This window comes from Argentina silus (assembly GCF_951799395.1).
Source record: "Argentina silus genome assembly, chromosome: 5".
NCBI classification, from domain to species: domain Eukaryota; kingdom Metazoa; phylum Chordata; class Actinopteri; order Argentiniformes; family Argentinidae; genus Argentina; species Argentina silus.
The window spans coordinates 522,495-540,066 of NC_139659.1; positions in this window are offsets into that span (position 1 = coordinate 522,495).

Here is a 17,572-nt window from a genome sequence, read left to right on the forward strand (position 1 = left end):
CCAAATTTGGGCCATTCTATGATCGATGCACACTTATTCTGTTTATATTCAGTGCACCAGCTGGTCCGAGCGTTGGCTCTTCTGCCCTGGCAGGGAAGCGTTGGCTGAAGAAAAGTAGCAGTTTTTTTTTTTTTTTAAGAGCAGAGCAGAGCAGAGATCAAGGTGTTTCCAGCAACTTGGCGTGTGGGAAACAATAAGGAGTAAATCATCCTTTTGGAGTGTGTAAAGTTCCCACCGTGCTGTAAATCAGCTTCTTTACTTCAACAGCCAGAGGTCACTGTGATCTGACCTGACAAGGGAGGCTAAGGTCCACAAAATGTATGGAGAGCCGCAATTTGTAGACTAACTGGACGTGGCTTTTTACAAGCTTAATAAATTCATGGCCCACAACTCAGCGCACACAAGGAGGGGAAATAAAGCGGAGGGACGGTACAGTAATTTATGGGGCTGCTTTGCCATTCAAGGAGAGAGAGGGTGAGATTAGATACCCAGGCAGCTGGTGCTTAGAGCAGTGGACAGACTTTGCTGCAGTGAGCCTATAAAACTTTCCCTCAAACTCCACAGAAGGCTCACTCAAAGCGAAGGCTCAATCTCTGCTCTCTCTCATACTCAGATTCCTTTCCTTAAGCGAAGACAGATGTTTAAACAGGGCATCTCAGGCGTTAGTGGTGGGTGCTTTACATTGTGCATCTTTGTGTGAAAATGTATCTTGTTGTTGTAAATGTGGTCAATCAGAATTGCTCATTGAACACATCATAGAAGAATCACAACCACAATTAATTAGTCATATTCATATAAACATTGTTGCAGGGGTTGATGCTATATTGTAGGCTACACTTCCTGCTCTGTATGGGTGGGGCACTGCAGTCATGACCCTGACATCACCTCTACAGCTCGGACATAATGCCGTCTCCCCTGTATGCAGACTCCGCGCTGCGGGTAGGGCCCCTGACCACTAGGGGGCCCAGAGGAGGGACTGCAGAGTAAGTGTTTTGGTAGTTACTCAGACACTTCCATTTGAGCAATTCCCCAATATAAAAAGTAACTGAAGACTCTAGCATGGCTTTTAATAAGACAGCCCTTTATATTATTTTATTCTATCATTTGTATTTCTTTATTTAAATGATATTGCAGGCCTAGACAGTGTCCTATTATTCCTATGATGTCTGGTTTTTATTATTGTCCTTTGATTATATTATTATGACTTTAGAGACCAGTTGTGTTGGGGGGGGGGGGGGGGGGCATTGTCTCACGTCAGATAGCACATTTGTACATTAATACATTTTTAAATGGTGAAACCAATATGTACACAAATGCTTCACTGTCCCATTACTTTCTGCAGGGCGCTGTCCCGTTACTTATGTAGGGCGCTGTAAGTAGCAGTCCCATAGAAAGCAACAGGAGGGCGCAGGAATCTCACAAATTAGGACCCATTTAGTCCCCCTGAACAGCTGGCTGCTCTTGTTCCTGTGCAATAATCATATTGGTGGCAATCAGGGTATGAGATCCCTTGAAATAAATATGTCATTTACAAACACTGTTTTGGTCCAGCAAAAGCGCTTTCTAAAACTGAGTGTCCGACCCAATACTTGGTTTGTATACAAACATGTTGTTACTGGCCAGGGGTGTGGTAGGGGAGGGGCCAGGGGTGTGGTAGGGGAGGGGCCAGGGTTGTTGTGGGGGAGGGCCCAGGGGTGTTGTAGGGGAGGGGCCAGGGGTGTTCTAGGGGAGGGGCCAGGGTTGTTGTGGGGGAGGGGCCAGGGGTGTTGTAGGGGAGGGGCCAGGGGTGTTCTAGGGGAGGGGCCAGGGGTGTAGTAGGGGAGGGGCCAGGGGTGTTCTAGGGGAGGGGCCAGGGGTGTTCTAGGGGAGGGGCCAGGGGTGTTCTAGGGGAGGGGCCAGGGTTGTTGTGGGGGAGGGGCCAGGGGTGTTGTAGGGGAGGGGCCAGGGGTGTTCTAGGGGAGGGGCCAGGGGTGTTCTAGGGGAGGGGCCAGGGGTGTTCTAGGGGAGGGGCCAGGGGTGTTCTAGGGGAGGGGCCAGGGGTGTTCTAGGGGAGGGGCCAGGGGTGTTGTAGGAGAGTGGATTCACCGGTATTCACCTTGCTGTCTCTGGTGGTTGCCTCTTGGAATCGTGCAGAAGCACAACAGCTAATGTCCGACACTGCAAGTTACTTTCAGAGGATTATATTACCATTAGGGAGGATGTGGTTGTTTGGCCATGGTTGCCAGGGGTGACAGGTATCTAACAAACGTACGCCCTCTCCTTTAACACATTGTCAAACAACAATGTTAAAAATATCCCAAACTGCTAAATTCCATTACAATATAATTACACACCAAGTAATCAATTACAGTGCTCTGTGACAAAATGTTAATACAATGGTGTTACTAGAGTAATTACAGTGTTACTTTGCAAGTATAGACCAACTTCAAGTTGTAGTGTTACCCAGAAATAACTCAGTGGTTATTATTAAATGAAAATAACATTCGATTCAGGTATTCAGAATAACATTTTCCGATTCTTGTAATTACATTTTTTAAATCATTGACAACAGCCATAAAAATCAATTTACTCTTTAATAAACATCTTTAGCTCTTTTCCAGTACCTCAATTCGCCAGCTGTAATATGCACAGCATAATCAATCCAGTGTTTGAAAGACTCCTACATGAGCCATTTTTGACTGGTTTCACTGATATCTTCACAAAGTTTTCTGTACTTTACAAACTTTACCCCCAGCCATTACCCAGGTGATATTATAAGGCCATTAAAGGAGATGTATTAACAGGTTAATGAGAAGGGAGAGGTAAAAGCCACATCTGAAAGGCTCCATATGTCTGTCTTGATTAAGAATGGTCTTAAAGCACTAAACAGTAAACCACCTTAGGGCCACAGCCAGACCACATAAAATTAACTTGGTAGAATCAATAATACTTTAGACTTCTCTTTTCTGTGTTGGTCCCTAATTGATAGAGTAGAAATCCATTTTCTAATCACTTCAGAAGACGCGTGAGAGGACCCACTCACTTGATAGAAATGACTGTGGCTTTATGGGATGTGCCTTTTATGGGGAAATCCTCATCTCTCAAGAGGTTTGTCTCATTAACCAAGCCAACCAGGAGTAAAACAGTGTTACTGCACAGGTACAACAGCAGCTTAATGTAAGGCTTTACCATGGGGTTCTGTTCTTTCAAACAATCTTTAGAAAAAGCCACAAAAGAGAAATCTGTATTCATGGTGCCTCCCATCTTCTCCTTGAACAACTTTGATTTCATTAAGAGTTACCTGCTTGGTGACCTCACTGTGAGACCATAAGTCACAGGAACTGGTAAACCTTGATGTTTACAAAACAACATAACAACCAGACTAATCCTATTTGTTCTCTTGCAGGGGTTCCTATTTTCCTCTACTTTTTCGCACCAGCTCAACAAACAGGCAGAATCATATAAGCCTTCGACAATGATATTATTTGTTGATTCAACACGCCACATAGAATAACTCTCCATGTCAAGGATTAGCACGCTTACAGCAAGGATTACCAGAGTCCAGGGCGAGACTCCAGTCAATGACTGCAAACTCTCCTCAGAGCGGTAAACAGCAAGGCTGAGAAAGTTTTCATTGCAAAGATATTTTGAATTAATCTAAAGTAGCTTAATGCTACTTGCTGGTCTCATGAGAATGTTTCCTATTCCTGCAGTACACTCAAGGGCACCTAATCCTATCAGAGACAGATAGACTCTCTGCCAGTGGCTAAAGCGAAGAATACCTAGAAACAATGAGCACACAGCAGCAGTTTCAACATTTTTTTGTTCTGTTTTTATGAGAGTATAGGTATTCAATTACTCCAATGACAAAACATTGCTGTTGATATGGTCTTGTGGGAATCCCACTAATAGTTACTTGCCTCCATTTTTGCCAGAATTAATTACAGCTGAGAGTGTCGGTCATAACGATTACCTCGCAGAGCTATTTGCAAAAGCAAGACATTCTAGTTGTTTCTTATTATTAATCAGGCAAGATTGAAGAAAGCACCAACAAAAACAAGTTATGGACACGTGTGCAGGGATAAATCATTAATGACAATATGCTCTTGTTAAAATAAAAGTTAGATTGCCGCTACTTGCTTATTTAAAAGGTCAATAAACCGTTACTCTCTTTCATGTTACTGGAAGGCAGCTATCGCAGAGAGGAGGGGAGCCGTTATATGATGGAAGGAGGCTGCTGTAGGGAACACAGAGAGGAGGGGAGCCGTTATATGATGGAAGGAGGCTGCTGTAGGGAACACAGAGAGGAGGGGAGCCGTTATATGATGGAAGGAGGCTGCTGTAGGGAACACAGAGAGGAGAGGAGCCGTTATATGATGGAAGGAGGCTGCTGTAGGGAACACAGAGAGGAGAGGAGCTGTTGAGAGACTTCCTTTATCTTTCCTATCATAATTACCTGAGAATGTCGGCTTGTTGCCGTCGCGTTTTCCCCTCTGACCTAAAGATAAAAAGCCAAAGGCGATTACATCTAATGAGTTAGGCGTCATTACCAGATGGATTTAGTTTGTTAGACGCAGTTACTCGATGGATTTTAGTGTTGTTTATGCTATATAAAAAAAAAAGACCATATTGAGTTTTAATTAATCAATGTGTCAATACATACAATCATACTTTACTAACCAGTGTCAATAGAGTGTGTGTTTTTGTCTGTTTGCCAAGAATGTGAAAAGCTCTGCTTTGGACATTAGATTACAATGCATTTTTTGCGTTTCGGAGAGAGGTGGTTATACATGTGAAATTGGGAATGCTTTTTTTTTTTTTTTTTATAATATTACAATACAATGTAGCCTGTAAAGACATTGATTCATACACCATTTCAGCCTCAGAGCTCTGTCTGGGATAGCTCTGTCTGGGATAGCTCTGTCTGGGATAGCTCTGTCTGGCTCTGTCTGGGTCTGTCTGGGTCTGTCTGGGTCTGTCTGGCTCTGTCTGGGTCTGTCTGGGTCTGGAATAGCTGTGTTGGGAGTTTTGAGGCAGACGTCTAAGGCCTCAGCCACGCGATCCACTGTCCAAATGGTTTGAGGGATGCTAAATAAAAGGCCTGTGTCCCTGTGAAGCATCTGTGGCTCGACTGGGCTTGACATCAAGGGAAAAATGACATTGGTCCTGTGGAGTAGTAATTCATCATGGCCAGTGACCCGGGCAGTGGAGCCACTAACCCAATGTGACCTCATTCCAGTATCGCAGGTGAGGTGAGGCGAGGCTCAGACCAACTCTACTGAGAGGTACCAGGTGTAGCCCTACTGAGAGGTACCAGGTATAGCCCTACTGAGAGAGGTACCAGGTGTAGCCCTACTGAGAGGTACCAGGTATAGCCCTACTGAGAGAGGTACCAGGTATAGCCCTACTGAGAGAGGTACCAGGTGTAGCCCTACTGAGAGGTACCAGGTGTAGCCCTACTGAGAGAGGTACCAGGTGTAGCCCTACTGAGAGGTACCAGGTGTAGCCCTACTGAGAGAAGTACCAGGTGTAGCCCTACTGAGAGAGGTACCAGGTGTAGCCCTACTGAGAGGTACCAGGTGTAGCCCTACTGAGAGAAGTACCAGGTGTAGCCCTACTGAGAGAGGTACCAGGTGTAGCCCTACTGAGAGGTACCAGGTGTAGCCCTACTGAGAGGTACCAGGTGTAGCCCTACTGAGAGAGGTACCAGGTGTAGCCCTACTGAGAGGTACCAGGTGTAGCCCTACTGAGAGGTACCAGGTGTAGCCCTACTGAGAGGTACCAGGTGTAGTCCTACTGAGAGGTACCAGGTGTAGCCCTACTGAGAGAGGTACCAGGTGTAGCCCTACTGAGAGGTACCAGGTGTAGCCCTACTGAGAGAGGTACCAGGTGTAGCCCTACTGAGAGAAGTACCAGGTGTAGCCCTACTGAGAGGTACCAGGTGTAGCCCTACTGAGAGGTACCAGGTGTAGTCCACTACTCCATCTTCCCTGGTGTGGCAGGCCCATTGGTCCATTCCAGCTTTTGCGCAGCCCTGCCCACACCAGATTTTCGATAGCTGGTTAACATCGGGTATTGGAAGAAACGGTCACGTGTTGGCAAGTCAGAGATCTCAAGTTCGAGACTCGGTCGGAAACAACTTAAATTACAGCCGACTGTCTGCAACAACTTGATGTCTGTTTCACTACTAGGCACGCACCACTAGCCCTACTGAGTGGAAAGGGTTCTTAGAAACCTTGCTGAGACACGCAGTGTTTAACAAGTCAATAAGGGAAGATTTACCTGATTTTGGGTGCTGGGTTGTGATCTTAAGGACAGTGAGCATAATGACAGTAAAGAAGAGATGCGAGGGTATTGATCTAAGTGGCTTAATGGTGTGTGGTAATTGAAACATACTGATAGTGTAATTATATTGAGGTGTAATTACCTTCTGCATGGACGGTGCATGGTAAAGGGGCCGGATATAATTCAAGAGGAAACGGGGAGCTAGGAACATGTTAGTATTCAAAAGAGTGACTCAGCCAGTGTTTCCCAAGGCTGGGTCCCTGTCTATCGAGTCCTAGGGGGCCGTGACTTAACCACTGGAGAAGACAACTGCATGTACTTTTTGTTGTGTGAGCACTTAGGTTGAGTTAGAGCGAGCTGTTGTGATATCTTGAGTGTCGCGAAGCGTGATATTAACCATACCACTACACCACAGGGCCTCTGCCACATAATGACCCCAGAGCATCTCCGGCCTATCAGCTGCGATTGACAGGCCTCCTCAGGTGGAACATTGTTAAAAGCAGGGGGTCCAGTTCGGGGAATTTCAGTATTTCTGACGGGAGGGAGAGAGTGTCAGTGGAGTGAACCTTCCATCAGACGGGAGGGCTGTCTGTGGATCAATGAGCAGAATAGTAATGGTGAGTGACCAACCTCAGACACAGGAGCCAGAGCTGACCGCTGCCAGCTTCAAGGGTTCACATGCTGGGCTTCTGCAGGGGGCAGTACTGTATGTTACAGGGTAAATTAAAGGGCCACATTAGTCATTTTGACCTTTTTAGCTGATGTATGACATCCAGATGCTGCACAATGTTATTGCACAGTGATTCCAGTCAGCCATATAGGTCAAAGTATGTGTCATTTGGGAGGTACAGTCCGTTTTTTTTAGCTCGTCCTCAAACGATTCCTCGCGTGTCGTGACGTACAGCATTTCACAGAGCCACAGAGATCTCCAGTGTGACGTGCCGAGCCTGATTGTGAAGTGCCCAGATGTCAGATATAACCCTCCCAACCCCCTTCACCAACCCCCTTCACCGACCTTTTTGCAGTTGTAATCTATTGAGAATTGCTCCTAGCTATATTTATCGTTACTTTCTAGAAAAGCCTGTGAAAGACAAACCTCACCACTCAGTGCATCCGTTGTTTAAGTATAGCCAGGAAGCTAAACTGGCGGGCACGGGCCTTTAATCTGTTCTGCAAAATGGTGAAGTAAAATATAGTCTCCCGCCCAAAACCTATAAAAAGGAAATTGCTCTTATGCATGTGATTTTGACAATTAGTCATTTTTAATAACACATTTCTCACTCTTGAGTAACCCTTAATGCGTTTAACACCGCCCCAGGGTATATTTTCCGATTTGAATTAATTTCCTCTCTCAAACACAATTTCCTCCTTCTAGTCTTCACTCGAGCCCTGTGCAGAATCACTTCCAGCCTGGCTTGTCACGCTGCGTTGGCCATTTCCTCAACACAACACTGCCTGTCAGCGCTGACACCTGTTTCCTCTCCGCAATCTAGAGGTGACAGCAGCTGAGCTGATCTGAGCAAACTATTTATCTTCCCATGTAAATATCCATTACCTCACTGAGCATGTCCCGCTGCCCTGCTCTGCTCTGCTCTGCTCTCCTCTCCTCTCCTCTCCTCTCCTCTCCTCTCCTCTCCTGTCTGGCCCATCTACAGAGAGAACTCGGCTGCAGCAGGGCAGGGGGGAGATTGACAGTGATAGAGCCCAAAGCAGCCCAGCTGTGTGTGTGTGTGTGTATCTCATCATGGCATCAGTGGACAGGGCACACTCTCTGCATTCAAACTCACGGGTGGGTAAGTGGATTCATAGTCTGTCTGGCCACAGAAAACTTCTCTTAGTGTTGTGTAGTAGGGGGGTCAGATGCCAGGGGGCATTTTTTTTTTGTAATCTCATTCCATAATCAATTCATAAAGCTAAACCTTGAAAATGAAAGGAAAAAACATTTGGATGTGCCATCGAAATGTCTTGTTCTATTCTCTGGTATTGCTTGATAGCGAGCTCTAGATCACAGGGTATATGAGCTCAGATAAAACTGACTTATTGGTGATGTATCATGATGAAACACTGTACTATAAGCATTGTGTCCAAGGACAATGTGTGCTTGAAAGCGTTGCACCCACACACAACCTGTCAAAGCTCTGTTCATTCATGGGAAAGAAAATATCAGTGCCAGTTTTTCAATTGACATTAACCGTCTGAAATTGCTCTAATGGTGAAAGTGGCAGCCTCTTAAGAGCACGTCGAAGCGGATTCAAGGTTCAGCTCTTAATTGAACAGGTACCTTTCAATGGCAATAAATGCCAAAGTCTGCTTGATGGTTTAAGCCATTCCACTCTGAAGATTGTACTGTACTGCTGTACATTAAGAATTTCACTGCGGTAATGAGATCTAACTGAATTACAGAAATCTTTGCATTTGTACCACAGGCAATTTGATATGCATGCTTCTGTGCAGAAGCAAATACCAAAGCAAATATAAGTACTTCACAATGGCCAGGGGAATGCGATTCATTAATTGTCATTCTCATGACTCTGCAGAATGGGACCTACCTATATCTACACATCATTGGGTTTGGGTTCATGGGGTTAATGGTCTCATTCTCATGTTGTTCAATGATGCTTTAAGTGGTAAGTGTGTGTGGAGGAAGTTGTGTGTGTAGAGATCATCAGCAGCTCCTAAGAAAGGGACAGTAAACCACATACAGGGCCTCTCTGGGTTCATGAGGACAGTAAACCACATACAGGGCCTCTCTGTCTTCATGAGGACAGTAAACCACATACAGGGCCTCTCTGGGTTCATGAGGACAGTAAACCACATACAGGGCCTCTCTGTCTCCATGAGGACAGAATGACAATTAGCCAGCGACTGGGAAGCCAACCAAAACCAAGCACGGCAAGGCGGTCTGAGATTGATCAGTCATTTTATTCTGTCTCTTTCAAGGATGAATGATAGTGCAACAGGCCATCATATCTCAATGCTCTCCACCTGCTTTGCATAACTACAATTATTCAATAGCTAATTTGTTAAAGGTTATGTTAATTCATATTCCTCCCAAGACTAATTACAAATGTAATTTTCTGTTTGGTTCTGGTTGATAATGAATGCTCTGGTTTGGTCAACCTAAAGCACCACACTGTTCACACACAATATACAGTTTGTTTCCTTTTCTCTTTCTACAGTAATGTACAACTGTGCAAATTAGAGCTGACAGTGTTACGGTCTCTATCCATAGTTCATAACCTAAATTAAGATGTTCGAAAGCATCTTGTGTACTGTAATTAAAAACGAATTTCAAGCCGCCTCTGCCATTACATGACAACTGAAGGAAAATGTGACATTCTCCAGGGCCGTTGTAGCAGGTCTCATTAAGACTCTACACAACAGCAGACACATAATTTTATTACTTTGAATAAGAAATATATGATGTGAACATCTCCATATGTAATCTGTAACATTTGCTAGGCACTCCTTTTTATGACCGTCAGAGTGATTCTGTAAGACTGACCGGCGGTGTTTTTCGCTCAGAAAACTAGAATATGTTTATGCGCTGGTCCCTCAATGAACGATAGACATGCCTGCTGAAACACAGAAAGGTTATACAACTTAAAAACTTTCTCACAGTCGTATGGGTCACAGTCGTATGGGTCACAGTCGTATGGGTCACAGTCGTATGGGTCACAGTCGTATGGGTCACTGTCCACAGCACCTTTAATGAGCCATATGACGCTCCTCCAGCACTCAAGAAGTAGTTAGGTGCTGTTTCAAACCCAGGAGAATCTCATCAGCACGTGTTCATTTGAAACATGAACTGGTGAAAGTGTCTCGGTAGCCATGGTTTCAGTGTGAAATGAACCGCCTGGATTCCATCACCATCACTTCTCCTAGTCCAAAGCAACTCTCCTTGACTTCAGTCATCCCTTGACAGTTCAGTTCAGTTCAGCTGGTTTCAGTAAAATCACACAGAGGCTCTGAAGTTGTGCTCGGCACGGTGTAATTTTGAATTAACTTCATTTGAAAGTGTCTGTGCTCTGTCCAGAATATGAATGAGTGAGACAAAAGCAGCAGATCACAGAGCTCGCACCTGAAAGAATAATGAATGCCTCAATTCATATCAATGTAGGCGCTAAGCTTCGCAAACAGGCTGCTGTGTATAGCTAAGACTGGTAATTGTATCTTTTGAGAGGCAAATCCCCGTTACTCTAAATATCACCCTTTGTATTAGATGTTTTCTTGGCAAATGGCAAGGAGCCCAGAATGACTACCTCATACAACTCCATCCGTTAACCATGCTATCGTGGCTAACTACAGCTTCACCATGGAATGGTGGGAATTACTGAGAAGGTTTCCCACAATACCTTAAGGTCCAGCTGAAGTTATTTGTCAAAACGTCCTGTTCACTGACCTTTCACTGACCTTTGTGGAACACAACAGGAGAATGAAGGATTCAAACGGTCGTCTTTAGCTTTAGCCTTCCTTAAAAATGCTAATTAGCGACGCCTTGTCCAAAGGCATAAAGGCGTCCTTGTAAATTCAACCAAATCTGTGTCTCTCAGCCCTCTACAATGTGCTAATATGTGACAAAAGAAACCAAATCCCTTTTTAAGTGATACCTAATTGAAGAAAACCATGTAATTTACTAAGCTTTTTTGGCGGCAAAACCTCAAAACGGCATTTAAAGGGCCTGTTGACGTAATGGGTATCCTTGGTATGCTCATACCAACAATAGAGCCTCCAGCTAACTCCACGTTGGCAGTTATCCGAAGCGGCCAGAGTGAAATGTTCCACACAGAGCTGCCCGAGTTCGACTGGCTGAGACAGAACGCAGGCCCAACCCAACAGTTAATCATGATGTCAATAACAGTATTAAAGGTCACATTGTGCTTTATGTATAATCATAATCAGTATTATTGGCAGGGTTTTGCACTATTGATTCAGTTGTTAGTGCTATCATTCATTTCACGTGGTCCATACTGTATCCTACAGCAGCCATGTGGTCAGTATAAGCCTACCTGTATGTAATCCTTGTTATCTGGGAGTTCTGGGATCTACGGCGTTAATATGTCACCTTCAAGGTTATGCGGATGAGTTGTGCAGGTAGAGACTTAGACTCCGGAGGCAGAGATGCACTCCCTGCTCATATCGTTGCCATGTGCTTGATCAAGTTTTCCTAGGAGTCGCTGTGGTTGTGCCAACCTGCTGCCAGGTGAGGGGGCTGATGTCATCCATCACCGCTCTACCGCTGCTCTCAGCATGTCATCTGTCCTCGCCACTGAACTACAGACTAAACGCCAGCACCAGAGCCGGCACCAGAGCAGGCACCAGAGCCAGCACCAGAGCCAGAACCAGAGCCAGCACCAGAGTCAGCACCAGAACCAGCACCAGAGCTGTGCTCATCCCAATCACAGGGGGTATCACGTGTGCACACATTTTTGTTTTTGTTTTATACAAGTACCGGTACAGAAGGGTTGTGTTATTGTTAATGCCATTTTGACGTGAATATGTCAAACTCTTCCCTGTTTTATTCAGTAAAAGAACGATACATTTATTTTGTTGTCGTGTTGAGTTGAAGAATACGCAGCCATTGTAAAGTGTCTAGTCTAGTCAGAATTAAAATCCAAAATTTACTATGCTAACACAGGGATACCACAGACTGTATAAACTTGAGATATGGCACTCCCTTGATTTACTATTGGTATTGATGATGGAAGATGGCACCAATCCCACGTGGGGATACATTTCTTTTTAAATATGTTTTTAGGGCATTTCTGCTTTATTGGGATAGAGACAGTAGAGATTGACAGGAAGGATGAGAGAGAGAGGAGGGATGACATGCAGGATATGTCGATGGCCGGAATCGAACCAGGGACCTTGAGATTATATGGAACTTGTACTGTGAACACTCATTGTGCAGAGCTTTGCTCTCCCTCTCCCTCTCTCTCTCTCTCTCTCTCTGCATCTCTCTCTTTCCCTCTCTCTCTCCCCCTCTCTCTCTCTCTCCGCATCTTTCTCTCTCTCTCTCCCCCTCTCTCTCTCTCTCTCTCTGCATCTCTCTCTCCCCCTCTCTCTCTCTCTCCGCATCTTTCTCTCTCTCTCTCTAGCAGAGGAAAAAATTAGGATCAGATGTAACAAATGAAGTGCCGCTCACGTCTGTGGAGCAAAACATGTCTGAAGCAAAGAGCAAATAATCAATTCCCTTTTTTTCTATAGGAATGGCAGGATTTCAGACTATCATCCTTCCTTCACTGCCCCGACAGAAATGGCGTGAGGGATTACTGTTGTTGTCTTATTTTGCACTTAGTTTAGGTGTTGGGATCGATTCCCATAAAAGCTCAACAGGCCTCCCAGGGTTTCTTGCAGGTGCAGTATTCAGAACACAATAGGAAGTCAGAGCTGTTCAGAGGCCTGGGGGAAGTTCAGCACTCGGGGAGCAACGAGTTCCACTCAGGCAGAATCCTCTAAAAGATCAATGAATAAAAGAAGAGGATCAATCTCAGATGTACTTTGCAAAAGTTTGGATCGGTGTCTGGAGACGTGTTGGAAAATGTGCAGCTTCAGGGAACAGTTCTTTGAAAATTCTTACAAAATTGGTTCTTATAAAAATGATGACTGCTATCCATATTTGACAAACCGCATCTGAGAATATTAATCCACTCTTGGTGAGTAGTCTTTCAGTCAAATTCGTTCTACCTCTCACTATGGGACAAGCACTCTTGCTTACCTTTTGCTGAAGACTCCTATTCACTCACGCCTGGTACAGGCCAGTAGGAGGAGACAGCCCCTCCTATCACCCGTCCCAATAAAGGGACGTCATCTCAATCTTTCCACTCTTCACTCACTGACTGTCCGAGTCGTATTCTTGTAGCTAGCTACAACTTAGCTTAACTGTTCTTCTGAGAATCCTATGATTCTCCCAAAACTCCTTCCTCACCTCCTTCAGAAACCTGAGGTACATTTGTAACCTTCATGTTTCTGTGACTCATTTCTGCTATCTCTCTCTCTCTCTCTCTCTCTCTCTCTCTCTCGCACGCACGCACACACACACACACACACACACACACACACACACACACACACACACACACACACACACACACACACACACACACACACACACACACACACACACACACACACACACACGTATAGTACAGTGCCATGAATCAGACCCAGTCAAAACATAGAGGCCGCCCATTTTGGCTAATTCATGAAACATTCTCCGGGCATGTTGTGGAAATGAAAGGGAAAAGCAGGTTTCACATCTTAGCAGGAGGTCAATAAACTGTGACTACAGACTTCTGCTGGTTATTCAGCGCATGAATAGAAACACTGTGGGGGTTTTCAACCACATAATCCAGAGTGACTCCTCCATTCTTCTCTGTGATAAGGCAAGAGCCAGGTTGAAGATGTCCATTGTGTGTGGTCTCAAAGAGCTTGATAGCTGAGGGAATCTGGACATTGGATCTCTCAGTGGGTTCAATGACAGACATCTCCAAAACAATGTGCCGTACATGAACAGTATTCTGGGGTGGAAGAAAAAACAGTATGAACAGTATTCTGGGGTGGAAGAAAAAACAGTATGAACAGTATTCTGGGAGCGTCATGATCAGGGTTTTTTTTCCACCATTGATTCGCTAATTCCTCTCAACAGCAGACTCAAGACTCAATAGCAAATATGATATTTAAAGTGTGCATTGTTGCTAAGCAGTGGGCCAAGGACAATCGTAAGTCAGAGCAATCATAACTGTGTAATACTTTTAACAAAGTATGTTCTGCCTCAGTTGTGAAAAACCTCCTTTGTTCTGCCTGAGTGTACCATTTCTCTTTTGAAAGGCTAAGTGGGAGACAATAGTTCAAAGACAACATTGCACAGCAGTCATGAAAGAAATATTGGCACCAAACAATGCTGACGTTGAAGACCAAAATCAGTGACAGACTGCTCAAATTGGATCTTTCATGTCCATTTTATCATTATCAATAAACCGAAGCATGGACTTCTGTCACCAAACAACCCTAACACCAACACATGAAAGGAATAAATTCTGTCAAAGCCACCCAGTTAACAGGCCGTTTAATGTATTCCTATCTCTTTGTAAATTTGTCATTTGTAGCATTTCAGTTTGTCGCTTGCAAATGCTGATAAGAAAATGCAAAAGGGATGTTTGGATCGCTTCCCAGTTGTGAAATAATGTTTCCGCCTGCCTCTGTTTTTTACCCGTCCCCAGCATCACTGTGAGGCAGCCATTTCAGAGGAGATTTGAGTATTCTGTTTTTCTCTGACAATTTGTTCCACAGACAACAGGATACACTCTGGCATTTTTGTCCCTTCCGAATCAAAGCTTTTCAAATACATCTTTGATTACATTTTTGAACAAAATTACAGTTCACCAGGCTTGCAGTAGTAGTGTTTTTTTCATCTTTTGTCTGTCTGTAGAAATCTGTGATTGTGAAGATTACCTACCAGCTCATCCGCCCACAAGCCCCCACCGCCAATTAACACACACACACACACACACACACACACACACACACACACACACACACACACACACACACACACACAGGCGTGCTCACACACACAAGCGTGCTCACACACCCACTGCCAAACAGTGCCTGAAGTAACACCGTAAGTAAGTACTGCACCATGTCCAACAGTATTCCTGTATCACATGAACTGTTTATATGAACCATAGAAGACCCAGTCAAACATGAACAAGTAATACTGTATCACCTTCAACGTTCAAGGAACCAAGAAATGTTGGACCATGTATGTTGGCTGATGTCATTCCATGAACCTATAAAGCTTTCACGCCCCGGCCACACCAAACTACAGTATGCTATCCATTAATTACAGATTGAGCCAATGGTTTCTCTATGGGAGTCATCCGACAATGGAGATGACAAGGGACTCTCTGTGTCTGTTTCACACGTCTTGGCAGTTTTTTACGAAGTTCAAAGGGGTTGAACTTTCCACAGTCGATTCGTCTGTTCAGCCAATTAGAAACAAGGTTTCGTATTGAGTTGCTAGGCTGCATTGTCCAGTTGCTAGGCTGTTTTAAAAGTCACTCAGTCACTGAGTTCAACAGATCAAATCGGACAGTGATTTAGACCATGGGAGTCAGACAAGGGTCTCTCCGTTCTGGTTTCGCACGTTTTGTCCATTTTATTTTATGAAGAAAAAAACTTGAACTTTAGTCTGTTAGAAACCTTTTAGTCTGTTAGAAACCTTTTAGTCCGTTTAGCCAATTAGAAACAAGAGTGCATATTGAGTTGCTAGGTTGTTTCAAACGCCACGCTCTAATGCCTCAATCACAATCCATTTCCACAATCCATTTCCTGATAGACTAGTCTGGCCTTAACAGACCACCATATGAAGCCCTGACAGACCACCATATGAAGCCTTAACAGACCACCATATGAAGCCCTGACAGACCACCATATGAAGCCCTGACAGACCACCATATGAAGCCCTGACAGACCACCATATGAAGCCCTGACAGACCACCATATGAAGCCTTAACAGACCATATGAAGCCTTGACTAGCTTGCTTCTCACACAGACAGCAGTCTTTACAAACGTCAGCACCATGTCACACCACGTGCAGAGAGACAGAGAGACAGAGAGAGAGAGCCTTACACACAGGTAACTCAGGGGGCTTGAAATAACACAGGAATAAATCCAATCAGCTGGAGGGAACTAGATTAGGGCAGACACACAGTGAAGAGAAGGACATCAGAAGGAGGAATGTGTGTGCCAAGTGTCTGTTGCCAAGATAAATCTGAAACAAATACAACTCCTGTATGGTTTAAGATCCATCTGAAACAAATACAACTCCTGTATGGTTTAAGATCCATCTGAAACAAATAATACTCCTGTATGGTTTAAGATCCATCTGAAACAAATAATACTCCTGTATGGTTTAAGATACATCTGAAACAAACACAACTCCTGGATGGTTTAAGATACATCTGAAACAAACACAACTCCTGGATGGTTTGGTTGTTTCCCAATGTCTCTGAACTCTCATATTGCTCACATGCTTATGATGAGATACATTCTTCCCCCTGACATTCCTGGAGGCTGCTGATGAGCCCAGGATACTGTACCATGTAGTACATGAAGTTTTGTTTCTGTGTGAATGAATATATTAATCAGACTCAGTGAACGTATTGCTCAAGACAAGAGCAAAAGAACAATCTAGAATCCTTAGTTATGCCTCGCCTTCAACCCCGAGGACAACCTTAATGAGCGGAATACAGAACATCAGATCCAGACTTCTGAAACTAAAGCATCCTTGAATTCTAATGATAACTAGTGGGCCCTGAACAGGTTGCAGTGTGTGATATGATGTGAACAAAGCTGCTCCTCTCCCTAAAGAGGAGGCCTGCCCAGACTCCATCCACTCATATGCATGTTGGAAACAGGCCCAGCCACAGAGATACAGCCTACAGCCTCAGCCCACACTGGAGCTCCAAAGGTGGATTTGACGCAGCCTTAATTAATGGTTTGATAACTGTTGAGGCGTTAACATGGGCACGGGGACAGGCATGAATTCCAATTGGAGGGTGTGAAAGCACAGCTAAACAGCTTGGTGATACACTGTGAAGGGATTTCCCTCTTCATCCACTCTTCTCTGTTCTCCCAGGCACTCACACAAAGAGTTCGGAGCTCTGATTTTCAGCAAGGGAGTCGTCAGCGCAGATTAAGTGTGTTTCATGGTGAGAGCGAGGTGGGCAGATGCACAGCAGATGGTGGATGTAGCAGTGCTGCTCGTTAGGAATGTGTACTGTAGGTGAAGATAGGGGAACAGAAGCCAGGTGCTTGTAGGATTTACAGGCTGTGATTTACAGCGTATAACAGACTTCATTAGATCCGGACAGTGTTAACAGTGTATCGATCGATATTATCTGGTTTGCTGTATGGAATTGGTGTCGCGTGCGTGGTGACGTGGGTGTGCTCTACGGATGTTACTGGTGGTCATAGAGGACTGTTGGCCCAATCACAAGCCGTTTCCCAAATTGGGTTCCACCGGCAGGATCACTCCTTGGTGACGATGGGAGTTCATCTGTAGCTCACTTCAGAGACAATGATTGCATTTAAAAGCTCTGTATTCAATCTGTGAGTGAATGTCGCTGTGTTCCGTGAGCTATAGGCAAGGACACACGATGGAGGAGCAGGACAACTACACTGGTAATGAATGACGCAAGAAGGTGTTCAAATGTGTATTATAATAGTGACAGGTGTGCTGGAGAGAGAGAGAGAGAGAGAGAGAGAGAGAGAGGAAGAGAGAGAGAGGGAGAGAGGAAGAGA